This window comes from Petromyzon marinus, chromosome 52 (genome assembly GCF_048934315.1).
Source record: "Petromyzon marinus isolate PM22_M1 ecotype Great Lakes invasive population chromosome 52, UKy_Petmar_22M1.pri1.0, whole genome shotgun sequence".
NCBI lineage: Eukaryota > Metazoa > Chordata > Hyperoartia > Petromyzontiformes > Petromyzontidae > Petromyzon > Petromyzon marinus.
Window position 1 is genome coordinate 4,077,133 of NC_133718.1, and position 26,893 is coordinate 4,104,025.

At 48.5% G+C, this 26,893-nt stretch overlaps 1 protein-coding gene, 1 long non-coding RNA gene and 1 other non-coding gene across 14 annotated transcripts in view; 2 read left to right on the forward strand and 1 right to left on the reverse strand.

The window, feature by feature from the left end:
• The window catches only part of LOC142931308 (uncharacterized), a 37,894-nt gene extending 14,553 nt beyond the window's left edge, over positions 1–23,341 (reverse strand). The window contains exon 1 of the long non-coding RNA XR_012947309.1: positions 21,608–23,341. This is a non-coding gene — a long non-coding RNA (uncharacterized LOC142931308). The remainder of the gene's footprint in view (positions 1–21,607) is intronic.
• TRNAY-GUA (transfer RNA tyrosine (anticodon GUA)) lies at positions 4,393–4,484 on the forward strand. Its single transcript is given in 2 exon segments — positions 4,393–4,429; positions 4,449–4,484. It is a non-coding gene; the product is annotated as a tRNA-Tyr (tRNA).
• The window catches only part of LOC116953618 (uncharacterized), a 167,904-nt gene continuing 151,137 nt past the window's right edge, over positions 10,127–26,893 (forward strand). For 2 of the 12 annotated variants that reach the window (XM_076075134.1, XM_076075143.1), the window contains exons 1-2: positions 10,128–11,097; positions 19,656–19,727. The gene's annotated coding sequence lies outside the window, so the exon portion shown is untranslated. Of the gene's footprint in view, positions 11,098–13,943; positions 15,617–17,359; positions 17,683–18,493; positions 18,626–19,039; positions 19,728–25,672; positions 26,810–26,893 lie in introns of those variants that run through there. The other 10 variants (XR_012947304.1, XR_012947305.1, XR_012947306.1 and 7 more) reach the window with 10 other exon arrangements.

Here is a 26,893-nt window from a genome sequence, read left to right on the forward strand (position 1 = left end):
ATCATCACCACGGTGGCTAGGAGATGTTAACTACCTCGCCTGGTATACACGACGTCGTGGGTTGTCTCCCGACCCTGACGCCTGCTGCTGTATATTTGAAGTGTGCGTCTCTCTCTCTCTCTCATCATCATCACGGTGGCTAGAAGATGTTAACTACCTCGCCTTGTATGCAGGAGGTCGTGGGTTCGATCCCGACCCTGACGCCTGATGCTGTATATTTGAAGTGTGCGTCTCTCTCTCTCTCATCATCATCACGGTGGCTAGGAGATGTTAACTACCTCGCCTTGTATGCAGGAGGTCGTGGGTTCGATCCCGACCCTGATGCCTGCTGCTGTATATTTGAAGTGTGCGTCTCTCTCTCTCTCTGATCATCATCACGGTGGCTAGGAGATGTTAACTACCTCGCCTTGTATGCAGGAGATCGTGGGTTCGATCCCGACCCTGATGCCTGCTGTGTATTTGGAGTTTGCGGTGTCTCTCTCTTTTTCCGTGGTCGAGTGGATTTTTTTCCGGGTCCTCCGGTTTTTCCCTCCACATTTAGAATCAACATCGCGCGTTTAGAGCATTTGGCTGCTGTACATTTCCAAGCCATGATGATGATGATGATAATTAGCCACAATGTTGAGCTATCATTGATGTTAGCCGGGTCGCTTCTGAAACAGAGCAATATAGCAGTTCAGTGAGCCTTACCATGGAGAAATAAAATAGTATAGTACGCAGTAGTTGTAAAATAGTCAAAGGAGGGAAAATGCATCCCGGTTGGAGCACCACCACGGAGATGGAACTGTGAGATCGCTTCGTACGCACGTTCGCAAGAGGTGATGGCGGGATGGGGAGGCCTTCATCCAACAGTGGATTGATCATGGCCGCTGACGACGATGACGGTGATCATGATGAATACATAATAAGAATCATGATATTCGCAAAATTATTATTCCTCTGTGTTCTAGAGTGGTGCGTCGGGCTTATGGGGGAGCGGTGGTGCATTGGCGACGAACCCGGCGACCCGAGTTCGATTCCCGCTCACGGCCACCAACACCGGTGACGATTATCTGAGCCAGTCCTGGTCCTCCCCTAGGTCGACTCAGCCTCAAATGAGTAACTGGTGCGGTGTGTACAGACGTGGTGCTGACCATCCCACCCCCTCGTCTGCCGTGTCGGCCTTCATAGGTACTCGCGAACAGCACTTTCCCCAAGTGTTCGTTAAACGCTACACGGGATATCTTTAACTTTATACATAAGTTAATGTGTGTCTGTGTAAACATGAGTTTGGTATACTGTGTACTATATGTGTATTTGTGTATATTTTAGTGTGTCTGTGTGTGTATTTATATGTGCACGTATGTCACTATATGTCTGTGTCTGTGCGTGTATGTATACATCGTGTGTGTGTGTATATGTGTAGGTCTATTTGTGTGTACACTGTATAAATATATATGTACATAGTTTAGTGCGCTGTTTCTATTGCATTTTGTGTGTTGGTATATTACGTGTAGGTGTATATCAGTATATGTTGCGTTTGTTGGTGCGTGCACACATTTTTTTACACGTGTTTTGCTATTTTGTGTGTCATTATGTATGCGGGTTTTATTTTTTGATTTAAATTAAAATACTCATTAAGTTAACGCGTAGTATGTTACCACAGACAATATTACGATTCAGCATAAATAAAAATTATAATTGCGTTCGGCCATACGTGATGAGCCGTCCCCTTTCATGTCGTGGTACCCTCCACCACCCAAAAACAACAAAAATCGCCAAACAAATTAAATCGTCACGCGCTAAATTATTAATATTATTGCATTTTCGTATAATTATTTCTGCTCACCTACCGTTAACTAAATAATAATACATTTGTGATAATCGTTCTTCAACGGTTTTGTAACCGGTTTTTTTCACTCTCTCTCCCAGCGTTCCCATACGGTTACCGGTTATGCAAAAACACGATTAATATAGTTACACACATTTGTATTCAAAATAAAATGTATCTTCATGTTTAGCGATGAACATAACATTGTAATACTTCTCAGACAAACGCGGACGGTGTTCGATGATGATAATCCGGGTAGTGTCGTGTAGTATTGTTGTTGTTATTGTTGTTGTTGTTCTACATCAGCCCACTGCTGGAAGCCACCCCACGCCGTGTCGTTCACGCGCCTTGTTTCACCATACTTCACCTGCCTGGTCAGTGCGGGTTGGTGACGTAATCGGAGGGCATTGCAGGACCGGTTCCGATATCATCAGCATCATTATTCGCCACTGATGTTAGCCGTGCCCTGGAATCTAACTCAAGCTGCCCGGGTTAATTGCGCAGTGCGCTAACCGCATCGCCACCGCTCCTTCCTTCGTGATCACAACACACGTGTACTTGCTGCCGCAGCCGCCGCGCCCGATCCACTGCTGGATGAAGCCCTCTTCCCCGGGTTGCCGCGGTGTAACAAAGACAAATATACCCCCGTGTAGCCTTGACAGACTGTTGGGGCAAGTGCTGCTGCGAGCGAGTAGCACCTGCGAAATCCGTCCCACGGCACCGCGAGGGAGGAGGGGTGGGTTGGCCAGCGCCGATTCACACAGCGCGTGACAACAAGGATCATTTGGGCGCTCCGTCTCCTTCAGTGGCCGCATTTTGGACGTCCTCTCGGGCGAGTCTTCCTCCTTCTGGCTGACACTCCCGCGTTAGTCTCGACTGGTGGCTGCCCGCGTCTCACTCTCAACAAATAAAACAAATGTGATGATGACCATGGTGGTGGTGATGACGATGGTGGTGGTGATGACGATGGTGCTGGTGATGACGATGGTGGTGGTGATGACGATGGTGGTGGTGGTGATGACGATGGTGGTGGTAGTGGTGATGGTGATGACGATGGTGGTGGTGGTGACAATGTTGGTGGTGATGACGATGGTGGTGATGATGACGATGGTGGTGGAGATGACGATGGTGGTGATGACGATGGTGGTGATGATGACAATGGTGGTGATGACGATGGTGGTGGTGATGACGATGGTGGTGACGATGACGACGATGGTGGTGATGATGACGATGGTGGTGATGACGACAATGGTGGTGATGACGACGATGGTGGTGATGATGACGATGGTGGTGGTGATGACGATGGTGGTGATGATGATGGTGGTGATGACGATGGTGGTGGTGATGACGATGGTGGTGATGATGACGATGGTGGTGGTAATGACGATGGTGGTGGTGATGACGATGGTGGTGATGATGACGATGGTGGTGGTGATGACGATGGTGGTGGTGATGACGATGGTGGTGATGATGACGATGGTGGTGGTGATGACGATGGTGGTGGTGATGACGATGGTGGTGATGATGACGATGGTGGTGATGACGACGACGGTGGTGGTGGTGATGACGATGGTGGTGGTGATGGTGACGATGGTGGTGGTGATGATGATGTCTCTGAACTTGTGTGTTCCTCTTTCTGGCTCTGAGTGCAATGCCAAGGACGCTCCTCTCTTCACTCTTCAGCACTTGTTCACACGGTGCAGGTACAGGATTAGGCAGGCAACTGAAGTATGCCCTCTGATGAATGTGTTCCTCTTAAGTGTAATTTACTATGGACTAAAGATGACCTTAATGTTCACAATAACGACAATAAAAATCACCGTTCGTTCAAACAACCACCGTGGCCTTGAAAGTACAAATATATAATAGGCGACGTTTCGGTGAACGGTCCGTCTTCGTGGCAAAAATAAATGCAAAAAGGCCATTAGAGGCCGTGCGGCTGATGGGATGCGTAAATTATGCTTTTACTTATTAATGCAGAGACAGATTACGGGAAGTGAGCGGAATATTGCGGACTTATTTTGAAATATTTTAGATCACAAATTATTTGACGAAGCTGCTACACAAGCACAATTCGCCAATAATAATAATAACAACGACGCGACCTTAAAAAGGGAAAAAATATATATAATCGGCGACGTTTCGGACAAATGGCCCTTCAAAGGATATAAATGCAGAAGGGCCATCATATGCGGAAGGACCATTGTCCGAAACGTCGCCCGCTTACATGTTGTTTATATAAAGGTGTTGTTCATCATGTGGGCCCTCCTCTTTGTGAACGCTGCGTTCGGCCTCAAGCTCCATCCCCTTCAACAGCTCATTTGGTAGAGCCGAGGACTGTAGTGATACACAAACACAATTCGTCGATAATCATAAAAAAACAACGTGGCCTTATAAAGAGAAAAATATAATACAATCGTTTCGGACGAACGGCCCTTCAAATGACATAAATACAGAAGGGACATCAACATGTGAAGAAGGCCCATTGCCCGAAACGTCGCCCCGCTGCGTGTTGTTTATTAGAAAGCCACACGGGGGGGCATCCCCTTTGTGAGCGCTGCGTTCGGCCCACTGCTCCATCGCCTTCGATAGCTCAGTTGGTAGAGCGGAGGACTGTAGATGTAACGTGCTTGCTGACATCCTTAGGTCGCTGGTTCGACTCCGGCTCGAAGGACGATTATTTTTTTTATTTTTATTTTAAATACTGACATAAACTATTTGACTGTAATGGGACGACGGTTCTCAGAGGCTTAGATATCAGAATTTTATCATCATTGGTTTAAGCGAGGCTGGCACTGCTGATGAGACGCCGAATATATGCAACGGAGAACTACGGCGTGGGTCACACCCCGGCCGCCTTTGTCTCCCCAAGTGCCGACGTTTTTAAACGCCGCTGCAAGGTTAAGGCTGAGTCGACCTAGGGTAGGCCCAGGACAGGTCAGTTACACCCACTGGGCGCGAAATGAGAGTTTGTGATGTGGAAACCGGACCACAGTTTCCCTTGTATTGAACCGCATGGCTGATGAGATGTCAAATATATATTAGTAAAAAAATGTATTTATGTTTTGGAGGGAGAGATCTGGGGAAGGATATAATCTGCTTGCTTGTTTTGTTATCGACACTATTGATTATCCACCTCGCTCCGTCTTTTTCGCGTTTACCAATGGACTCCTACCCCCATTCAAATACTTATTCAACTCGTGTCACGCTGCACGCGCCGGATGATTGTTAAACACGCCCCCCCCACACACACACACGTGACGCGCTAAGCAATTAGCGTGTGTGTGTGTGCACGCGATGCGCGTTCATTGCATAGTGCGTCACGTGGGGAACGTGTTTAACAATCATCGGGCGCGTGCGGCGCGCGACGATTGTAATTTGCGCGTGAACTGGAGTAAAGTGGCAAAGGCGGAAAGACGGAGGGTAGTGAGTCGACAGACCTGGAGTCTGGGGAACATGTGTGTCTGTCTGTGTGTATGTTGAACTCTTTCGCACCGTACGTAGCCAAGCGTTCGAATCGGAGGTGCGGGGGAAGGACAATCAACTGAGCACAAAGAGCGCTTCGAACGCAATGAGTTTGTCAATCTAGATGATGATGATTTAAAAGTGCGCAGCTCCAGTGGCTTCCTAATATCGGAAGGAAGAGCGTTCCAGACGGCCACAGAAGCGCATCTGAAAAGCGCGCGTTGCAGTGGACATTATTGAATTACGTAACGAATTATGTAACAAATTATCTTACTAATTATATGACGAATTTTGTTACGAATTATGTAACAAATTATCTTACAAATTATATTGCGAATGGTGTTACGAATTATATTACGAATTATGTTCCGAATTATGTTCCGAATTATATTACGAATTATGTTACTAATTATGTTACTAGTTATATTACGAATTATATTACGAATGTTACTTCTTGTATTACGAATTATGTAACGAACGATGTTACGAATTATGTTTAGAATTGCATTACGAACTATATTACGAATTATGTTACGAATTATATTACGAATTGTTACTAATCATATTACGAATTATGTTGCGAATTATATAACGAATGATGTTACGAATTATATTTCGAATTATATTACGAATGGTTGCTAATTATTTTACGATCCACGTCGCTCAATGCAAATGCAAGGCGCGTGTCTTTCGCGCAATTTTTTGTTTTATTACACGCAATATTTTATTTTACACAACGTACTTATATATATAATATTAAAATGCAATTGTTATTTTGCGCAAAATATAAATACCAGCTTTTATATAGAAGTTAATTATTATGTAGAATCGTTAACAGCCCTGTCTCAATCTCCTGCTGGGCGAAGGGGGTTGCTTGACCATACTTCACCACTCTGGTCACTGGGTTGGTGAGGTGTGTGGAGGGGAGGGGGGGTGGAGGGGAGGGGGACTGGGGGAGAGGGGGGTGGAGGAGAGGGGGGTGGAGGAGAGGGGGAGGAGAGGGGGGGTGGAGAGGGGGGGGGGGTCGTTGAATCGAACTCAGTTTGCATGGTTCGCAACGCAGTGCGCTAACCACTGCGCCACCGCTCCATAATTGAGTGTGGACGCGTGAGATTGCACCCGGCAGCAGCGGTCGTGGTCTATCCACTGCTGGCCGAATGCCTCCTTCTCCTCTCCTTGCCCGTCCCTACTGGACATCTGTGAAAAATGACGTTTTCGCTCATCGGATTCCTCCGGTGTAACTACAGATTCACTATCATCACGATTCCCTCTCCACGCGTTATCTTTCCTCGATGCGCCCAAAAACTCCCCAACTCCCCCCCGCCCCATCACGACCACCTCGCGGTTCCGCACGCGCACCCATTAACGATCCCCGCGGTTCCGTCTCTGTCGCGGTGGTGGCCGGGCGCCTTCCCGGCCTTCGGCTGCCGTTCCTTCACCGGCCTCGCCCTCACGGCGCGCGGCCTGACCACCAAGGCCACTCGCTTCACTCGCTCACTTTCCCCCCCCTCCCCCCCGAACTCTCGATATCTCTCTCGATATCTCTCTAATACACATCCCCCCCTTATCCGCGTGCTCTCTCTCTCTCTCGTCCTCCAACGAACGCAACGCTCCTTTGCGCACTCTCCATCACATCGCCCTTGTGTTCCATCGCCTCTGCCGCTCTACGTACGGGGGGAGGGGTGGGGGGCCTTGTTCTCGTGATGACGCCCATTGGGTACAACGCCATGGGTGCGTGTTGATTGCGATCGAGCGAACGGAACTGCGTCGCGCGAGCACGAATAAGCCGATTGTGCCGCTGCCTCGGCGTATAGCGTCTTCATCACACGAGGCACCGGGATGCTGCTGGATGCTTTTAGAAAGCTACACTCCCCCCCAACCCCCCCACGCGCCTCGGGCTTTGTCCAGCCTGCGTGAATAGGAGAACGGGCCGTGCATATCTCTGATCCGCGCAGATCGTGCCGTGCCGTGATGCTCGCCGATTGAAAGAAGACAAAAAGGAAACTCCCTTCGGCACGCGCGTTCACGTGGTAGCTGCTTTACGCTCCATGTTCAGTGAAGAAAATTTTGTTTTTTAAAAAATGTATTTAACAAAAATAAACTTCTCTATCCTCTTCCCGAGTTCCCCTCTTCATCTAATCTTTTTTTTTAATATCCCGGACCGCCTTCAATAACCCCCCCCCACCCACCACCCCCCAGTTGTGTTTTTTTTTACAATTTTATTTACATTTTGATTTTTTGTTTGACTTCTCTGTATCGCAATTCACACCTCCGGTTAGCAATGTTGGCTACGTACGGTGCGAAAGAGGTTCAACGTACAAATTTGCAGGCAGGAAACTGCCAAACAGGGAGTGGCTCTTCTTCTGAACAGAAGTTGAACGCGAAATAAGTGAAACGCACATGTTCAACTATTGAATCGTATCGTTTTTGTGTGTGTATATATCTATATATGTATTATTACAGCACTTGCACCAATAGTTTGTTCATTAGGCTATACGGGGACCTTTATCTTTGTATATATGCGTGCATGTATCCCCGATTTTGATTCCTGCTCACGGCCAACATCGATGAAGAATATCTAAACCGAATCTTGGCCCATCCTATGTCGACTCAGACTTAAATTAATACCTGGTAAGGTAAACGTTGCCACTAGGGGAGACAAAGGCGGTCGGGCGTGATGCTGGCCACCCACCCCCTCTTGTGTGCCGTTCCGGCCTTCCACTTGCCCCAACAGTCTTTCAAGGCTATTCGGGAGATCTTTGTCTTTGTATTCAAAGGTGTTGGCTAACAGCACTCGTCCCAAAATATGTCAAGGCTATACGGCAGATCTTTTGTCTTTGTGGAGATGTGGATTATCTGAACCTGCCCTAGACTGTCCCTAGGTTGCGTGAGCCTCAAATGAGTACCTGGTGTGGTGTGTAAATATCGCCACTGGGGAGACAAAGGCGGTCGGGCGTGGTACTGACCACTCCACCCTCTTGCGTGTGCCGTTCCGGCCTTCATAGGTGCTCGCTAACAGCACTTGCCCCAACAGTCTGTTTAAGGCTATACGGGGGACCTTTGTGTTTCGCGTGTATTCCTGTGATATCGGCGTTGTGTCCTCTGCATATCAATCGATGGTTGTTCCCCTGAACTTTAACTGCGTCGATACTGAATGTTGAGTCCAACTCGGACCCCCATAAGCGTCAAGATGGGGTTCTTGACGATCAGCAACTGGCAGTCAATCAGCATTGCTTCAAGCAAAGCCTGGCTCTGCCGATGATACAATTGTATCGTTGTTAACCGGTCCGGAGTGGCTTTATTTTGCTCGTCTTGAATCGATGCAATTTGAAATGACACTCTCCCAAAAACTATGCCCTGCGGCTGATGGGATGTGTGAGAAATCATTAATTAAATTTACATATATATTTTTTATCAAACATAAAACAGACTTTAGAAGGCAAACAGTCTGCTTATTTATTTAGATGTCATTTTTTTTTAATTCAGAGTAAATTAGCATACAATATATTATTTATGTTGTGGCTATGCTGCGTTGGCAGTGGCGCACAAGTACTATGAAGAAGGGCCATTGCCCGAAACGTCGCCTGTTATATAAGGCCACACAGTTGTATATTAGGCTATACTGGGGAACTTTGTTTTTGTATTGTCTGTGCATATATATGTATGCATATAATGTGCGTATGTGTATCAGACGCATACAAACATAATGTTATTTATGTGTGTGTACATATATCTATGTGTGTGTGCGTGAGTATATATCTACGTGTGTATTATATATATACATATCTATGTGTGTATGTATGTGTATATATATATCCGTGTGGTGTGTGTATGTATATGTGTGTTGGTGTGTGTATGTATTATACGTGTGTGGGTGCGTTTTAACAGCTTGCCTGTACGTATATTTACGTATGTTTTGGGCGTGTGTAACTGTGTGCATGTCACGTGTCTTCGCGTGCTCGCTAAACAGCCCTTGCCCCAACAGTCTGCAAAGGCTATACACATGGTCGGGGTCTTTGTCTTTGTATGTGTTACGCGTGCCCGACGTTACGAGACTTGCGTGTATATATATATTGCGCAATGCGCAAACCATTGCGCCACCGCTCCTCGCCGCTACGGTATTAAATTTGGTGTAGCGTTTGCAAATAGCAGCATAAAGCATGAAAATTCGCACGCGGTTAACCGTCTTGTGTACACAAAGCAACATAATTTGTATGCCTATTGGACTTCTTTCACACCGTACGTAGCCCACCGTGCTCATCGGGGGTGTGGGGGAAGGAACAAAACGATGGGCCTCTGTGTGGTGAGTCTATGGGCCTCTGTGTAGTGAGTCTATGGGCATCTGTGTGATGAGTCTGTAGGTTTCTGTGTGGTGAGTCTATAGGTTTCTGTGTGGTGTGTATATGGGTCTCTGTGTGATGAGTCTATGGGTTTCTGTGCGATCAGTCTATGGGTCTCTGTGTGGTGAGTCTATGGGTCTCTATGTGGTGAGTCTATGGGTCTCTGTGTGATGAGTCTATGGGTCTCTGTGTGATGAATCTATGGGTCTCTGTGTGATGAGTCTTTGGGTCTCCGTGTAAGTCTATGTTAAAAAAAAATTAGTTATAAAGGAATTCGTCTCCAAGAGAATAATTTGTGTATGGTGAGTATCATCATCATCAAACATCACATCATCGCAAGCCCCTGTCTATGCACTGCACGCGTGTACACTATAATTCTAGACATGCACGGTAAATCTTACCACTATTAAAAAACATAATCATCTATGCCCTCGAGTTGACTGGCTGGCTGCTGGCTGGCTGCTGGCTGGCCTCCTCCCTACCACCCAAACGATAGCTCTTTCGTCATTGGCGGCTGCTCTGGCCCGTTGCCACCGTAGCTAGCTGGGTAACTGGCTACACCGGATTTTTTTTGCCGTGTAACGAATGAACATTGCGTTGAGTTCAAATGGCCGACGACGTTCGCAAGGCGTAGAATAATAATAACAACGATAGATTGTCACCGTGAAGAGATTGGAGGAACGAATACAGAAAAAAAAATCGTTCCAACTTTTCAGTGATCCCATTATGAATGTCATTGTTTCCCCAGAATATTCCTTAAATCCTTGAGAAATATGAAACAATCTCACAATACATCATATCTTGGCGTTTGATTATTACGTAAAAAAATAAACTGATTTTAGTGCTTCGAGTACACAGCACAAGGGCGGTGAGAGGAGCATCAATTCAATGACAGCCGCCTTATTATTTTCCGTCGCGTAGCAACGGATTCTCTACTACTAATTATACAATTAAGAACGTATTTTATTTTACACCGTTACATAGTCGACACCGCGTTCTAATATCGCGGCGCTGGTGTACTACACGTGAGATTGCATTATAATCCGGACATACTTTATTCTGTTTTGGAGGAGAGATGGAGCTGATGCGATAGGTGAGGATGTGGTGCTGAGTGGACCTGCCGATGAGCGGTACCAGCGGTGCCAAGATCGGCCTCTGTGGAGGAGGAGGCTCGTGAAGGACGCTTCTTGCTACTGGGCGGTTGGAGGCAGTCGTCCTCCAACAACAGCGGACGGCAGAGGAGCGACGCTCAAAACAACGAGCGGAGCGCCGGGCGGCTAAAACGCAGCGAGTTGCCAAAGTGTGGAGCACAATTGGTGCATCTGCCGGTCATCTCAGTCGGTCAACTCATGGCACATGGGGCCATCCCGTGACTTCTGCCAGCAGCGAGCCTTCGACACGTCACGTGGCCTCAAGATGCGCCGAGCGTGGCACAAGTACCGTGGTGACGTCACCGCCACTTCGCGACGAACAGCGCTTCTGGTTGGTGTTGTTGTTGTCTCTACGTGTGTTGTGTGCTCCTGTGTGCTTGCCACAACAGCCTCGGTAGGCTATACGGGGGATCTTTGTATTGTTATGCGCGTGTACGTGTCTGTGCGTGTCTATATGCCTCTGTGTGCACGTATATATGTGTGTGGCGGTTAGCGCTACGAACCTGGCGACCCGGGTTCGATTCCCGCTCAGGACCAACACCACCAGTGACGATTATCTGAACCGGTCCCGGGCCTCCCATAGGTCGACTCAGCCTCAAATGAGTACCTGGTGCGGTGTGTGAACATCGTCACTAGGGAGACAAAGGCGACCGGGCGTGGTGCTGGCCACCCACCCCCTCGTGTGCCGTGCCGGCCTTCATAGGTGCTCGCTAACAGCACTTGCCCCTACAGTCTGTTAAGGCTAAATGGGGGATCTTTGTAAATATCGATGTATGTATGTACGTACAGCCGTGTGTGCGTATGTCAGTGAGCGAGTCCATCTGAACGCGTGTGTATATCACTGTGCGTGTATCTTTGCCTTCGTGTATACCTGGGGAGCGGTGGTGTAGTGGTTAGCACGCTGCGCTACGAACAAGGAGACACGAGTTCTGATTCTCACTCACGGCCAGCACCGGTGATGATTATCTGAACAGGTCCTGGGCCTCCCCTAGGTCGACTCAGCCTCAAATGAGTACCTGGTGCGACGTGGAGACAAAGGCGGCCGGGCGTGGTGCTGGCCACCCACTCATTTATGTGCCGTGCCGGCCTTCATAGGTGCTCGCTAACAGCACTTGCCACAAAAGTCTGCTAAAGGCTATACGGGGGATATTTGTCTTTGTCGCATGAATATTGCACTTTGTATGTTTTAGTTTTAATATTAATTTTAACATACCTTTTAACGCATATTATATCAGGCACTAATATAACGCAACGCGTATGGGATATCGGCTGCCTTGACCCATATAACAGCAGTGGGTGAAGGACCGCGTCTGATGGAACCATTTACAGGCAGACCGGCTGAGCGAGGAGCAGAATGGCGTTGTCGACGACGTTCGAGACGGGGCTTATAAAGAGCCGACAGTCGAGTGTCGTCTCTCTCTCTGTGTGTGTGTGTACGCGAATATTAAAAGAAAACTCGTCGATAAACCCGTATCTGCGTTAATTCTTTGGTCTCCCGTTGAGTGTGACCATACAGCCGATAGAGAGCGGGGGGGGGGGGGGAGGAGGCTGAGCTTGACCGCAAGGCGCAGGCGAAGGGGTTGACGGTCGAGAGGGCCTTCAGTGCAGCGGTGGATTGAGAGAGGAGGAGAGGTGTAACGTCATCATCAACATTATAACGGGTTATTTGTTGTTGTTGTTGTTGTCGGTGCGTTGGTATTGGTGCACAGGCATAGTCAACAACAACAATAACAACCACAGCAACATACGACTGAACACATTGGTAAATAATAATGTGGCATTAAACCAATACATGTATATAACAGGCGACGTTTCGAGCAATGACCCTTCTTCATAGAGAGGCCAGATAGATGATCCTAACCCCTACATTTCCACCTCTAAACAATAAATGTATATAACAGGCGACGTTTCGAGCAATGACCCTTCTTCATAGAGAGGCCAGATAGATGATCCTAACCCCTACATTTCTACCTCTATGGCCTCTCCTCTCTACGTGCTATGATCAAGGGCCTTTACCCGAAACGTCGCCTATTGTGCATGTTTGTAAATTGTTTTTAAGGCATCAGCACAGTGTTCTAATTCCATCGTTATCGACAATTAATCACGAGGCGGAGAGTCGCAGACAACTTCCGATCGAAACAGGAAAGCGAGATTGGTTTTCAATTCACACGGATAATTATTTGTAGATATTTAAATCATGATGCAACGTCACTAGCCATATATACATCCACAGGTTAATAATAGTACTAATAATAACAACAACATCTTTAACGTAGTTAATGAAAAAACGGTGGCCAAAATACAAATAGCGTTAAATTATTATTAACACGTCATGATGCCTTTCTAACTAACGCGATCGCATGAATACATCTTGGGGCGTGTGACTGCTGATCGGTGATGCACTAAGATCCTGAAGATTCCTCATCTATTTGGAAAAACAAAAAGTGAATCGCGCGAGTGTGTGTGATGTGTGTTTACGGCAGACGATGAACGGCACTTTCGTGATTCAGACCAACCTGTGTGTCATGTAGAAGGCCCATTGCCCGAAACGTCGCATGTTAATTATATATTTTTTTTAATTGTAAGATCACGCGGTGCTGTTGACGGGTTGCGTTGTCCATCACAGTGATGAGGAGGATCAGCAGCAAGCAATTTTAATTAAAAATAAATAATAGAGTGTGATAATATAATACATTATTATAATAGTACGCAATTCTATAAATATAATAGTATCAACTATATTTATATTTTATAATATCGATATTTTTCTACATATTGTAATAATATAGTAAATTATTAAAATTCATAATGGCACCGGGTGATCTTACAATTTTAAAAAATTATATAAAAGTCAGCAATTTCATAATTATATATGATAAAAGAATCAACTATACGGTAATATTATAATATATCACATGATACATTCTCGATATATCCTATATATTGTAATAATATAAAAAAATATTCAAATAGTCAGCAAATGCATAATTATATACTATAACAGAAAAACTATACTACAATATTACAAGAAGTAAACTGGAGTCCCACCAATCCGAGCCGCTGCTATGACTACGGCACAATCACTAAGAGTAGCGAGGGTTCGTAAACTCCAGTCCGAGCGGAGCCACAACCACCACGCTCCGTCTTTCCGCGTTTACCAATTTACTCCCCCCCCCCCCCCCCCCCGGTTCGGATAGAAATGAACTCGCTCCAGCGCTGCTGCACGCGCCCGATGATTGTTAAACACGTCCCACGTGACGGGCTGAGTAATTAATGCACGTGCGCGCGGGTGCACGCGTCACGTGCTTAACAATCATCGGGCGCGTGCAGCGCGGAACGACCTATAATAGAATTTGCATTTGAGGCTTTTAAATTGGTAACGCGGTCGTGAAGCGGTGAGCGCGCTCCGCTCCTCACCCGGTGAACCGAGTTCGAGTCCCGTTCACGGCCAACACCAGATGACGATTATCTGATAACGGTTCTGGGCCTCCCCTAAATCGACTCGGCCTCAAATGAGTAACCTGGTGCGGTGTGTAGTAAACATCGACACTGGGGAGACAAAGGCGGCCGGGCGTGGTGCTGGCCACCCACCCCCTCGTGTGCCGTTGCGGCCTTCATAGGTTCTACTCGCTAACCGCACTTGCACCAACAGTCTTTTGAGGCTACACGGGGGATCTTTGTGTTTATATTGGAGCAATACAGCACGGTAATTATGAGTTAGTATGAATAATGAGTTAGTATGAACTATAATGTGAGTCTGGCTACTCGGCTGATGGAGCTGTTTGTAATCACCAGGGAAACGTCGTACTCGTAAATGTTGTAGGTTTACTCTGCAACACGCCGGTGTGCTGAAGTAGTAGTCCCTAATTGATACGTTTCTTTTTTTACGTGACAAACCTTACTAATTGGCTGTGTGTCGGGTTGTGGCGGGTTTAACGACACGTATGTACGCAGTCTAACCGCACCAAAAAAAACTTGATTATAGAATGCATTGTTTGTGACAATTCTATTTAAACGTCCCATTCATTTTTGATTTAAAGCTTTCGTGACTGCAGGGATTCATATTCTTGGTTCTTTCGGTAAAGTCACGTAGAACGGAAACAATAAAATAATAAAAATATAAAACAATAAAATTCTCACGACGTTTCGACTGCAACACAAGCATTCATCATCAGGTGTGAAAACCACACCAGTCGAAACGTCGTGAGAATTGTATTGTTTGATATTTTTCTTATTTTATTGTTTCCCTTCTACGTGCCTTTACCGAAAGAACCAAGAATATGTACCGTTCATTGTTATTATTTTCATTGTTACAAGCCGTCTGCGAACATTGATAGGATGCAAAATATACACACACATGCGTTATTATTATTGCTACTACCCATGTATAAGTTTATAGACTGTTGGGGCAAGTGCTGTTAGGCCACCTTTGCCTCCCCAACGAAACCAAGAGAGACCGTGACCGGGAATAGAACTCTGGTTCCGAGGGTGAGTGGCGAAGGAGGAGTCGCCGCGCGTATTCTGGATTGAGTCGTGAGATCAAAGCGGACTCTGAGAGAGGGGCGCCTCCTTGCAGGAGACGGAATTTGGTTCCAATGAGAGCGAGAACTGACACACGTACACACAAAGACAAAGATTTCCCGTATAGCCTTTTAACAGTGTTGAAGCAAGTGCTGCTGTTAGCGGGCAGCACCTCTGAAGGCCGGCACGGTACACGAGGGGGTAGGATGGCCAGCACCGCGCCCGGCCGCCTTTGTCTCCCCAGTGTTGACGTGTACACACCGAGTCTACGTAGGGGAGGCCCAGATGCGGTTCAAGATATTCGTCACCGGTCATGGCTGTGAGCTCGGGTTCGTATCGCTAACCACTACACCACACGCGTACACACATACGACCATACACAGACACACGCAAAGACATCCATAAACATGCACACACACGTATACACACACAAATCTCCCGTATAGCCTTAACAGCACCACGCCCGGCCGCCTTTGTCTCCCCAGTGGCGATGTTTTTACACACCGCACCAGGTACTCATTTGAGGCTGAGTCGACCTAGGGGAGGCCCATGACCGGTTCAGATAATCGTTACCGGTGTTGGCCTTAAGCGGGAATCGCAGCGCGCTAAGCGCTACACCACCGCTCCCCACACACGCACGCGTGTGTACACACACGTTCACAAATATCCCACACACGCACAGGCACATACGAACATGTACAGACGCAAACAAAGGCAATGATACACCGTATCGCCTTTAAAATACTACTAGGGCAAGTGATACACGATGGATGGGCAGCACCACGCCCGTTCGCCTTTGTCTCCCCAGTGGCGAAGTTTACGCACTGCACCAGATACTCATTTAGGGCTGAGTCGACTCTATAGGAAGCCCAGGACTGGATCGGATATTCGTCACGAACGTTGGTGACTGGGAGGGGGAATACAAGTCGTAGCGCAGCGCTACACACACGCACGTACCACACCCACACGTTCCACACACGCAGACTCACACAAAGACAAAAAATAACAGACTTGGGGCAAGTGCTGTTAGCGAGCACCTATGAAGGCACAAACGGCACGCGAGGAGGTGGGTGTCCAGCACCACGCCCGGCCACCTTTGTCTCCCCAGTGGCGATGTTTTGACACACCGCACCAGGTACTCATTTGAGGCTGAGTCGACCAGAACCGGTTCAGATAATCGTCACCGGTGTTGGCCGTGAGCGGGAATCGAACCCTGGTCGCCAGGTTCATAGCGCAGCGCGCTAACCGCTACACTATCGCTCCCCACACACACACACAGACCCACACACGCACGCTCACACACGCACAGACCCACACACACACGCGCTCACACAAACAGACCCACACACACGCGCTCACACAAGCACCCACACACACACAGACCCACACACACGCGCGCTCACACACACAGAGCCACACAGACCCAGACACACACGCGCGCGTGCGCACATCGCTCACGAACCTCACATTGACAATGACGTTCACAATAACAGTGCAGAGCAACCGAGGAGGAATGCTTACAACCAACAAACACCAACAACCACAAACACACACTGCTCAATTAGCGGAGCCAATTAACGACAACCCTAAGATAAACCAACTCGTATCGCTAAAACATAACCCCTTGCTGCGACAGCCTACACCGCTCGTAACATCGCGCAAGACACTCGCTTACGCTATACGGAACAACGCGACACGTTTTGTTTCTTCAAATATGCGCGCTGTGAAGCAGGGCCGTTGCCCGAAACGTCGCCTAGTGTGTGTGTGCACCACTGCCAACGCCGCAGCAGAATCACCACCACCAAAGGCAAAGATCATCCGTGTAGCCCGAGCAGATTCCTTGGGCGAGTGCTGTTAGAGAACACCACCGCCACCAAACACGATTTTGTTCTAAAGTTATAGATTCTACTCCGATGTGCATTGCCCGTCCGCGCCGTCGTACGCCGCGCGCGAGCCAGCGACACGTGGATCAATTTCATCGGGAGCTGTCCGGGGCAGAGCTCCCGAAATATTCCAACCACCACCGTCCCCCACTCGTCACGGCGACACTCCCTCGCTCTCGCGCTCTCTCTCGCTCCCTGGCACTTTCGAAAGCGGCTTGCCGGCTCGCGGATGAGCGCCTCTGCGCCTGAAGCTGCCGTCGTGTTCAAGATGCGGTAGCCCTGGCCGCTGTTTTTGTTGTTTTGTGGGTTTGTTGTTTTGTGTGTTTGTTGTTTTGTGTGTTTGTTGTTTTGTGTGTTTGTTGTTTTGTGTGTTTGTGTGTGTCGATCAACCGCCCGCCCGCTAGCCTCGTTACAAATCGGATCGACGTTGACCTTGGGACGCGCTGCCGATGAGACGAGGCGAATCTGCCTGGCGTTGGGACCCCTCGAGTGGCAAACGTCCCTGTCGCTCGGTGTGTGGCGAGTGCAGTGAATATGGAGATACAAAGGCGGCCGGGCGTGATGCTGGCCACCCCCCCCACCCCACTACCCCCCTCCGTTAGCGGTAGTGTAGTGGTTAGCTCGCTACGTTACGAAGCCGGTGATTCGAGTCCGATTTCTTGCTCATTATTTGAACCGGTTATCTGAACCGGTTCTGGGCATCCCATAGGTCGGCTCGGCCTCAAATGAGTGCCTGGTGCGGTGCGTAAACATCGCCACTGGGGAGACAAAGGCGGCCGGGCGTGGCTGCTAGCCACACCACCCCCCGCCCCCCCCCCCTCGTGTGCCATGCCGGCCTTCATTGGTGCTGCTACTCGCTAACAGTCTGTTCAGGCTAGACGGGGGGGGGGGGGAGTCATTGTCACAGATGAATGTACATGGTTTAGAAGTGTATGTAACAATGATACTTTTTAACCTAAGTAACATTGTACATATTTAGTGTTATTTATCGTATGTGCTTGCTATGTATCAGGCATGTCGTATGTGTCGGTGTATATATATTTTTTCTATGTGTATGTATGTAAACGCGTACGTGTACTCCAATTGTAAAACGCATGTCGAATCAATATATATTGATGCATATATGTGTGCACGTGTGTGTGTGTATATTTATCCTTTATTTTCAATCGTACGCAAACTTGCATGTTTATGCTCGCTTACAGCACTTGCCCCAAGAGTCTGTTCAAGACTACACAGGGATCTTTGCCTTTGTGCTCATATTTTGCATGTGCTTTATAATGTATTTATGTGCGGGCATAATATTACCTTCGATGTCCAAATTTATATATATACCTTGCATCAATAAATATAAAACGAGCATCAGTGGGTAGGCAAACAGCTGGTGTCTTATGACGGATTGACTCAGCCCACCCAGCCGCCATAGGAATGTGGAATTTCCACCACCGGGCTCGGCAGGTCTGTGAACCAGATTATGAGCACCGAAGCCCTAACTTGCGTCTCGCTTACAAACGCGTTCACGTTACGATGCACAGCAGGTAAAGGTGTGTGTCTTTTGTCGACGGTGTGACGGTCTTCATAGGTGCTTGCTCGCTAACAGCACTTGCCCCGACATTACGCCGAGGCTATACTGGGGGGGGGAGGATCTTTGCCTTTGTTGATAAGATTCGAATAATATTATTAGTCTATGTAAGGTGGTAATCGCGTAGTTTGATAGACACGAGGCTGCGCGCTGCGTTGATACTATTATTACTATTATTATTCTTGTTATTATTTTTCTATCCACGTGACTTTTACCGAAAGAAAAAAAAGAGTACTATGACTACGATTCATTTTACTGTTACCGCTCTTTTGAAATTCGCTGCCGGATGAATGCCTGCACCTCGTCAACGCGCCATACTTCACCACTCTGGTCATGCGGGTTGCTCAAAGGGCATAGAACCCCCTACAAACTGCACCACCGCTCCCACCCACTATACGATACTCCTCTATAACCCAATAAATATAAACACAATTGTATGGATATCTCCACACGCGCAAGTTATGGCGCACATGCATTTAGCATGTGTACGTGTTAATATCACATGCACTGTATGCATACAGTACAGTGTGGGGAGCGGTGGCGCAGTGGTTAGCGCGCTGCGCTGAGAATCCCGGTGACCCGAGTTCGATGTCCCGCTCGCTGGACAACACCGGTGACGATTATCTCAACAGATCCCGTATCTCCCCGAGGTCGACTCAGCCTCCAAGGAGCACTAGGGGAGACAAAGGCGGCCTGGCGTGGTGCTGGCTACATCCACCCCCTCGTATGCCCTGCCGGCCTTCATAGGTGCTGCAACTCGCTAACAGGCACTTGCCCTCAGTCTGTTAAAAGGCTATACGGGGGATCTTTATCTTTGTTCTCTATAGCCCCCCCCCTCCTCCCGATGAGATGGAGCAATGAAATGGGCTCGTGTGCTTACGAGGGGTGGTTTGTCATCGTTTGCAGGATTTGCGGCTGCATAGGCAAGGGCTTCATCCAGCAGTGGATTGAACTTGACCGATGCCGATGACGAAGCTGGTGAGTCTCGTTAGCACACTGGCCAGTAACGAGCGGCAACACCAACACAGTCAACAGGGTGGCCCTAAAGTCAGGACGCATAGGGGGTCTTTAATTTGTGTTAAGACTTGCGTTATTAAAAAAAATTTAATCGTTTATGCTTTAAGTAATTTTTTTTTAGCATCATCGTGATTCATATCTGTTTTCGCCTTCTTCCTATTTTTTTCAATGATATTTAACAATTGAAAGAAATGTAACTAAATACGAACGCGTGATATTAGTTTTTTTTACGTGTTTTAAAAAGACAGCTGTGATCGATAAGTAAAGTTCTACGTTAATTTCAAAATATTATTTATGCGTGCATTAGCGCTTATGCAAATAACTTCGAACATTTGTTAGAATAAATTAAACAAACCCTACCGTGACTGCAGGGATTCATATTCTTGGTTCTTTCGGTAAAGTCACGTAGAAGGGAAACAATACAATAATACAAATATAAAACAATAAAATTCTCACGACGTTTCAACTGCAACACAAGCAATCATCGTCACACCTGATGATGATTGCTTTATATTTTTATTATTTTATTGTTTCCCTTCTACGTGACTTTACCGAAAGAACCAAGAATATAAACCCTACTGTGTGATGCATTACATATGATATAATAATACTGTGTGTCCTGACTTTGGGGCCACTCTGTGTATATATAATCACCCTATCTTTAAATAAATAAAAAGTACTAAATTCATTTGAAAAGATAATTAATTTCATGGGTGAACCTTTAAATGGATGTCTATTTGACCATTCGTAACAATAAATATAAGAGCCCTATGTGTCCTGACTTTTGGGCCACCCCTGCATGTATGAGCTTGTTAGCTATAGCAGCTGTCTGTCCTCCCGCGCATAGCGAAACGGTCACACATCGAGTCCATACTATGCAAATATACAAATGCAAAGAATTCTGGGTTGTAATCTTTATTTTGTTGTTGGTATATATATGTTTTTTATATATATATAAAAAACAGATGCATAATGATGATAATACATACGCGCGAACAAGCATCGTGCTGAAAATATATACACGCGCGCTATGGGTCTACATGCAGCATGCACAACATGTGAGCGAGAGTGCGTGTGTTAATATGCGTGTGTGTGTACGTGTGTACGTGTGTGTGCGCGTGTCTTCATGCGTACGTGTATATTTGTATGTACACATGTATGTGTTTGTGCGTAAAAACATGTCTATGTATGTAAATATGTGTGTGCATGTTTATGTATGGATAAGGGTGTATTTGTGTATTTAAGATTGTGTATATGCACGTAATTGTTGTTTTTATGTATGCTGCGTTTATGCATGCGTGTATGCGTGTATGCATCGGCGTGTATGTGTACATATACACATAAGTGTGTGTGTGCGCGGTAGCGTAGCGGTTAGCGCTACGCTGCGCTACGAATCTGGCGACCCCGGGTTCGATTTCCACTCATCAGTGACGATTAACTGAACCGGTTTTGGACCTCCCCTTGGTCGACTCAGCCTCAAATGAGTACCTGGTGCGGTGTGTTAAAACATCCGTCACTAGGGAGACAAAGGCGGCCGGGCGTGGTGCTGGCCACCCACCCCCTCGTGTGCGGTGCCGGCCTTCATAGGTGACGCTAACAGCACTTGCCCCTACAGTCTGTTAAGGCTGTACGGGGAATCTTTTTGTACATTAGTGTGTGTTCATGCATGTGTGTATGTTCGTGCACGTATGTATGCATATACGCATCCGTGCGGTCATGAGTATACGCGTGTGCGTATGTATGTATGCATGCGTGCGTGTACGAGTGTGTGTGCGTATGTATGCGTGTATGTACGTGTGTGTGTGTCCCGTGTGTTTGCGCGCGTTGGTGTTAATACATACGGAGTTGTTCAGGCGCCGGTTGTAAGATCATCCATCAGACAAATGATGTCTCCCGGTCTTCTCCCTGAACTTGATGTTGCATCGACATCTGTCTAAGTCCCTGTCCTTCTGTCATTGTCTGTGTGTTGCGTATCTCTCTGTGTCTTTGTCTTGGTGTGCGTATGTATGCATGTATGTGTCCATGCATGTGTTTTAATATATGGATGTGTGAACGCGTGTCTATTCGTATGTATGCACGTTTGTGTGTTTGCATGTATGCACGTGCGTTTGTTTGTGTGCATGTGTGTTTTTTATATGTATGTATGCACGTGTGTTTTTTTTATACGCGTGTGTTCAACCTAGAAATTATACCGCTGTTATAAGAGTATTAACCAAATATGAAGAGAATAAGTACGAACACAATAATGGCATTGTATGACAAACAGTTATTCTGCATTATAGAAGCCGGACGATACCAACTTAATAAACTAAACATCCTTTAACTTACAACCGAAGACCTGCTTCGTCAGCCGAAACATGTCCATTAATCTCAGCGGCTATTAAGAACTTGGGCGCCTATTGTGCGATTAACGCAAATCAGTCGCGCGCATGTGTAGTACCGTGCGGTGTGTTATGTATATACGTGTGCGTTTATGTTACTGTTGTTGTTATTGTGAATGTACAACACACACTATAGCTGGCTACAGCCTACCCCACGCGAGCACAGACGCTACCTCGACACATTTGACTTTCCAACTCGCTGTACACGGAACACAGCGGGTCCATATCATATACCCTCGGAACAGGGGCAGTAAATACTTACCCCACGTATCTGATTGGGGGGGGGAGGGTCTATACCCCCTCTCCGCCCCCCCCCTGCACCCTCCTCCCTTCAACTAAAAAATAATATACCCTGTTAAAAATACTAATAACACATTTTATTTATTTCACCAATTTATTCTCTGCTGGCCAATTGCCGCTATTAATTGTGACGAGTGACGAGCGTCTGCGTTGTTGTTATTATTGTTGTTGTTATTAGAATGATAACTGCATCAGCAACTCATCTCCTAGAGAGAGAGAGAGAGACAGACACACACACACGGATCTAGCCGGTAGCCAGCAGACACCACTTACACTTTCTGGCCCCCATGCAACGCTTCGATAACAAATCCACGTTGGGGAGGGAAGCTTCCGTCACGATCTTTCCCAGCTTTTTGAGAACCGATGGGGGGTGTGATGGGGGGTGGGGTGGAGGAGAGAACAAAAAAATGTCTGAGTTTAAAAATAAATAAATAAAACAGGGATAAGAGGTAGTGGAGGAGGGAATGATGGTGGTGATGGTTGTTGTTGATGGTGATGATGATGATGAGAAGAAATGGTGGATTGGTTATGGAAGGGAGTGGAGGAGACTTGGGGAAAGAGACGGTTCGCCTTACTCGCGTACCGCTGTTGCTACTGCTGCTGTTGCTACTGCTGCTGTTGCTGCTGCTGCTGTTACTACTGCTGCTGTTGCTACTGCTGGTGCTGGTGGTGATGTTGCTGGGACGTTCGCCTAATCGAGGCTGTGCGAGTCTCGCCTCACGTGGCTCGCATGCAGAGAGAGAGAAAGGGTGGGGGTTTCTCTCTCTCTCTCGCTCTCTCATACCCCCCTCCCCCCCTTGTTAATTTTTGCTCATTAACATTGAACCCAGGCACGCCGGAGTTGGGGGGGTGGGTTGGGAGACGGGGAGGGAGACGAGGAGGAGGGCGGTGGAGGCGAGGCAGGGGGTGGTGGTGGTGGTGGTGGCTGGCTGAGATGTCTCTCCCACGGGGGGAGACGGAGAGAGAGAGAGAGAGAGGGGAGGGGGTGGTGGTGGTTGGAGGCTTTGGGAGACAGAGAGAGACAGAAGGGGAGGGAGGGAGGGGGAGGGAGAAAGAGCCAAACGAGAGAAAATGTGATGCTATTATTATAACAAGATGTATATCACTATAACCGCACGTGGTAATTATAACAACAACGACGAGGACCTATTGTTTAAAGAGTCTCGCGACGTCGTTGTCGGGAGGGTACTGACACTGCAGGCGATGGGGCCGGCTCCATCGCCGTCCCTCCGTCGCACGCCGTGCCACTCCACTGCTGGATGATGACACCGTGTTGGTCGTTGGCGTGAGTTGTTTGACCGCGCTTCAACAGCCACCGCTGCTCGGCGAGACTTTCGTTGTTCGGTTTAAACAAACAAAAGCACATTTCGGAGGGCGGCATTGGTTCAGACGTATCGTCACTCGTTCGCCGTGCGGGGATCGAACTCGGGTTGGCCCAGGGTTCATGGCACAGCGCGCTGACCAGCTGCGCCGTGCGTTCCCGCGAGCTGCGATTCAGCGGGCAGATCCACGCGCCCGCCTACGGATCGCGTCTGGAACGCCGAAGACAAAACCGAGACCCCCCCCCCCCTCGGCCGCCCCCACCCGTGCCATGACGGTCCAAAATACGCGCGTGTCGAGACGGCTGTGGTCCAAACGGCAACCCCCCCCCCCGCTTCACTGCCAGAGCCGTTGCACATAGCCCAGCATAGCCAGAATAGCCCAGCATAGCCAGAATAGCCCAGCATAGCCCAACATAGCCAGAATAGCCCAGCATAGCCAGAATAGTCCAGCATAGCCAGAATAGCCCAGCATAGCCCAGCATAGCCAGAATAGCCCAGCATAGCCAGAATAGCCCAGCATAGCCAGAATAGCCCAGCATAGCCAGAATAGCCCAGCATAGCCCAGTATAGCCACAATAGCCCAGCATAGCCCAGCATAGCCCAACATAGCCAGAATAGCCCAGCATAGCCCAGAATAGCCCAGCATAGCCCAACATAGCCAGAATAGCCCAGCATAGCCAGAATAGCCCAGCATAGCCCAGCATAGCCAGAATAACCCAGCATAGCCAGAATAGCCCAGCATAGCCCAGTATAGCCAGCATAGCCAGAATAGCCCAGTATAGCCCAGCATAGCCAGAATAGCCCAGAATATCCCAGCATAGCCAGAAAAGCCCAGAATAGCCAAGCATAGCCAGAATAGCCCAGCATAGCCAGAATAGCCCAGCATAGCCAGAATAGCCCAGCATAGCCCAGCATAGCCAGAATAGCCCAGCATAGCCAGCATAGCCCAGCATAGCCAGAATAACCCAGAATATCCCAGCATAGCCAGAAAAGCCCAGAATAGCCCAACATAGCCAGAATAGCCCAGCATAGCCAGAATAGCCCAGCATAGCCAAAATAGCCCAGCATAGCCCAGTATGGCCAGCATAGCCCAGAATAGCCAGAATAGCCCAGTATAGCCAGAATAGCCCAGCATAGCCCAGCATAGCCAGAATATCCCAGCATAGCCAGAATAGCCCAACATAGCCAGAATAGCCGAGCATAGCCAGAATAGCCCAGCATAGCCAGAATATCCCAGCATAGCCAGAAGAGCCCAGCATAGCCAGCATAGTCAGCATACCCAGTATAGCCAGAATAGCCCAGAATAGCCCAGCATAGCCAGAATAGCCCAGAATAGCCAGCATAGTCAGCATACCCAGTATAGCCAGCATAGCTCAGTATAGACAGCCACACCACACAGTCACTCAGGCAGCAGCCTCCCTCTGTCTCACTGTCACGCTCACAGGGAGCGCCTCCCCCCCCGCTGCCCCAACGTCCCCCTCTCATCCCCCCCCCCTCTTCCAAAGCCCCCCCCCTCCCACCACTCTTTCTACCCCCACCACCACCACCCGTGGCCCCGCGCGCCGCATGAATAGCAGAGGGTGGTGATGTTGGCGTTCACGGTAGGAGGCACGCCATTGGTCAACGCAGCCTCGACCAATCCCACAGCAAACCCCCCCCCCCCGGCCCTTTTCATCATCAAGATCCACCTCCCCCTCCCTCCCTCTCCTCCTCCTCCCTCCCTTCTCCGTTCCCTCTCTGGCTCTGTGTGTATCTCTCTCCCACAGACAGCCTTTAACCCCAGACACCCCCCCACCCTCCCCCCACTCCCTCTCCCTCCCACCTCCCTCCCCCCCTCTCTCTCCCTCCCACCCCCTCTCCCTCCCTCCCCCCCTCTTCCTCCCATCCCCTCCCTCCCGGACAGCCACAATGGGGAGGAGGAGGAGGACTGGGCCACTCTCATATTCCATGCGACGCACGGACGGAGGGGAGAGCGTCACTTGTCGCCCTAGAGCCTGGCCGAGGCCACGAGCGAATACAATGGGAAGTGAAACCCCTCCGCGGATCTTTCCCATGCACCCCGTGCCCTGCCACCCGTGTCACACCACCACCAAAGACAAAGATCCCCCGTATAGCCTTTAATCCGCTGTTCGGGGAGGGGGGGGAGGGCAAGTGCTGTTAGCGAGTAGCACCTAATTAAGGTTCCCCTGCACGGCACACAAGGGGGGTTGTGGAGTGGCCAACACCACGCCCGGCCGCCTTTGTCTTTTACGCACAAGCATCAGGTTACTCATTTGAGGCTGAGTCTACCTAGGCGAGGCACAGAACGGGTTCAGATAATTGTCACTGGCGTTCGTCGCCCTCTATCCCACAACCACCACTACCAATACGCGCCTCGTCACATCACAAGTACCTCCTCATCCACTACCACCAATACCAACAGCTACCAGAATAACCATCACCACCACATCATTAGCACCATCACGACACCCCCTTCCCATACAGCCACCACCACTCTCTAACCCGAACCAAACTCAATACCGCCACCACCTCGATCACCAACCCTAACCACCATCACCATAACCACCAATTATCTACAATGCACTGCCACAACCACCACTATGCCCCCTCTACCCACCCACGTGCTCACGGCCACCATCACCATTACACCACTCCTGACCACAACCACCACCTATCTCAATCACCACCACCACCACCACTACCGCCACCTATCTCACCACCACCATTCCCGATCACAACCACCACTACCACCACCTATCTCAATCACCACCACTACCACCACCTATCTCAATCACCACCACCACTACCACCACCATTCCCGATCACAACCACCACTACCACCACCTGTCTCAATTACCACCACCACTACCACCACCTATGTCACAACCACCATTCCCGATCACAACCACCACTACCACCACCTATCTCACCACCACCATTCCCGATCACAACCACCACTACCACCACCTATCTCAATCACCACCACTACCACCACCTATCTCAATCACCACCACCACTACCACCACCATTCCCGATCACAACCACCACTACCACCACCTATCTCAATCACCACCACTACCACCACCTATCTCAATCACCACCACCACTACCACCACCATTCCCG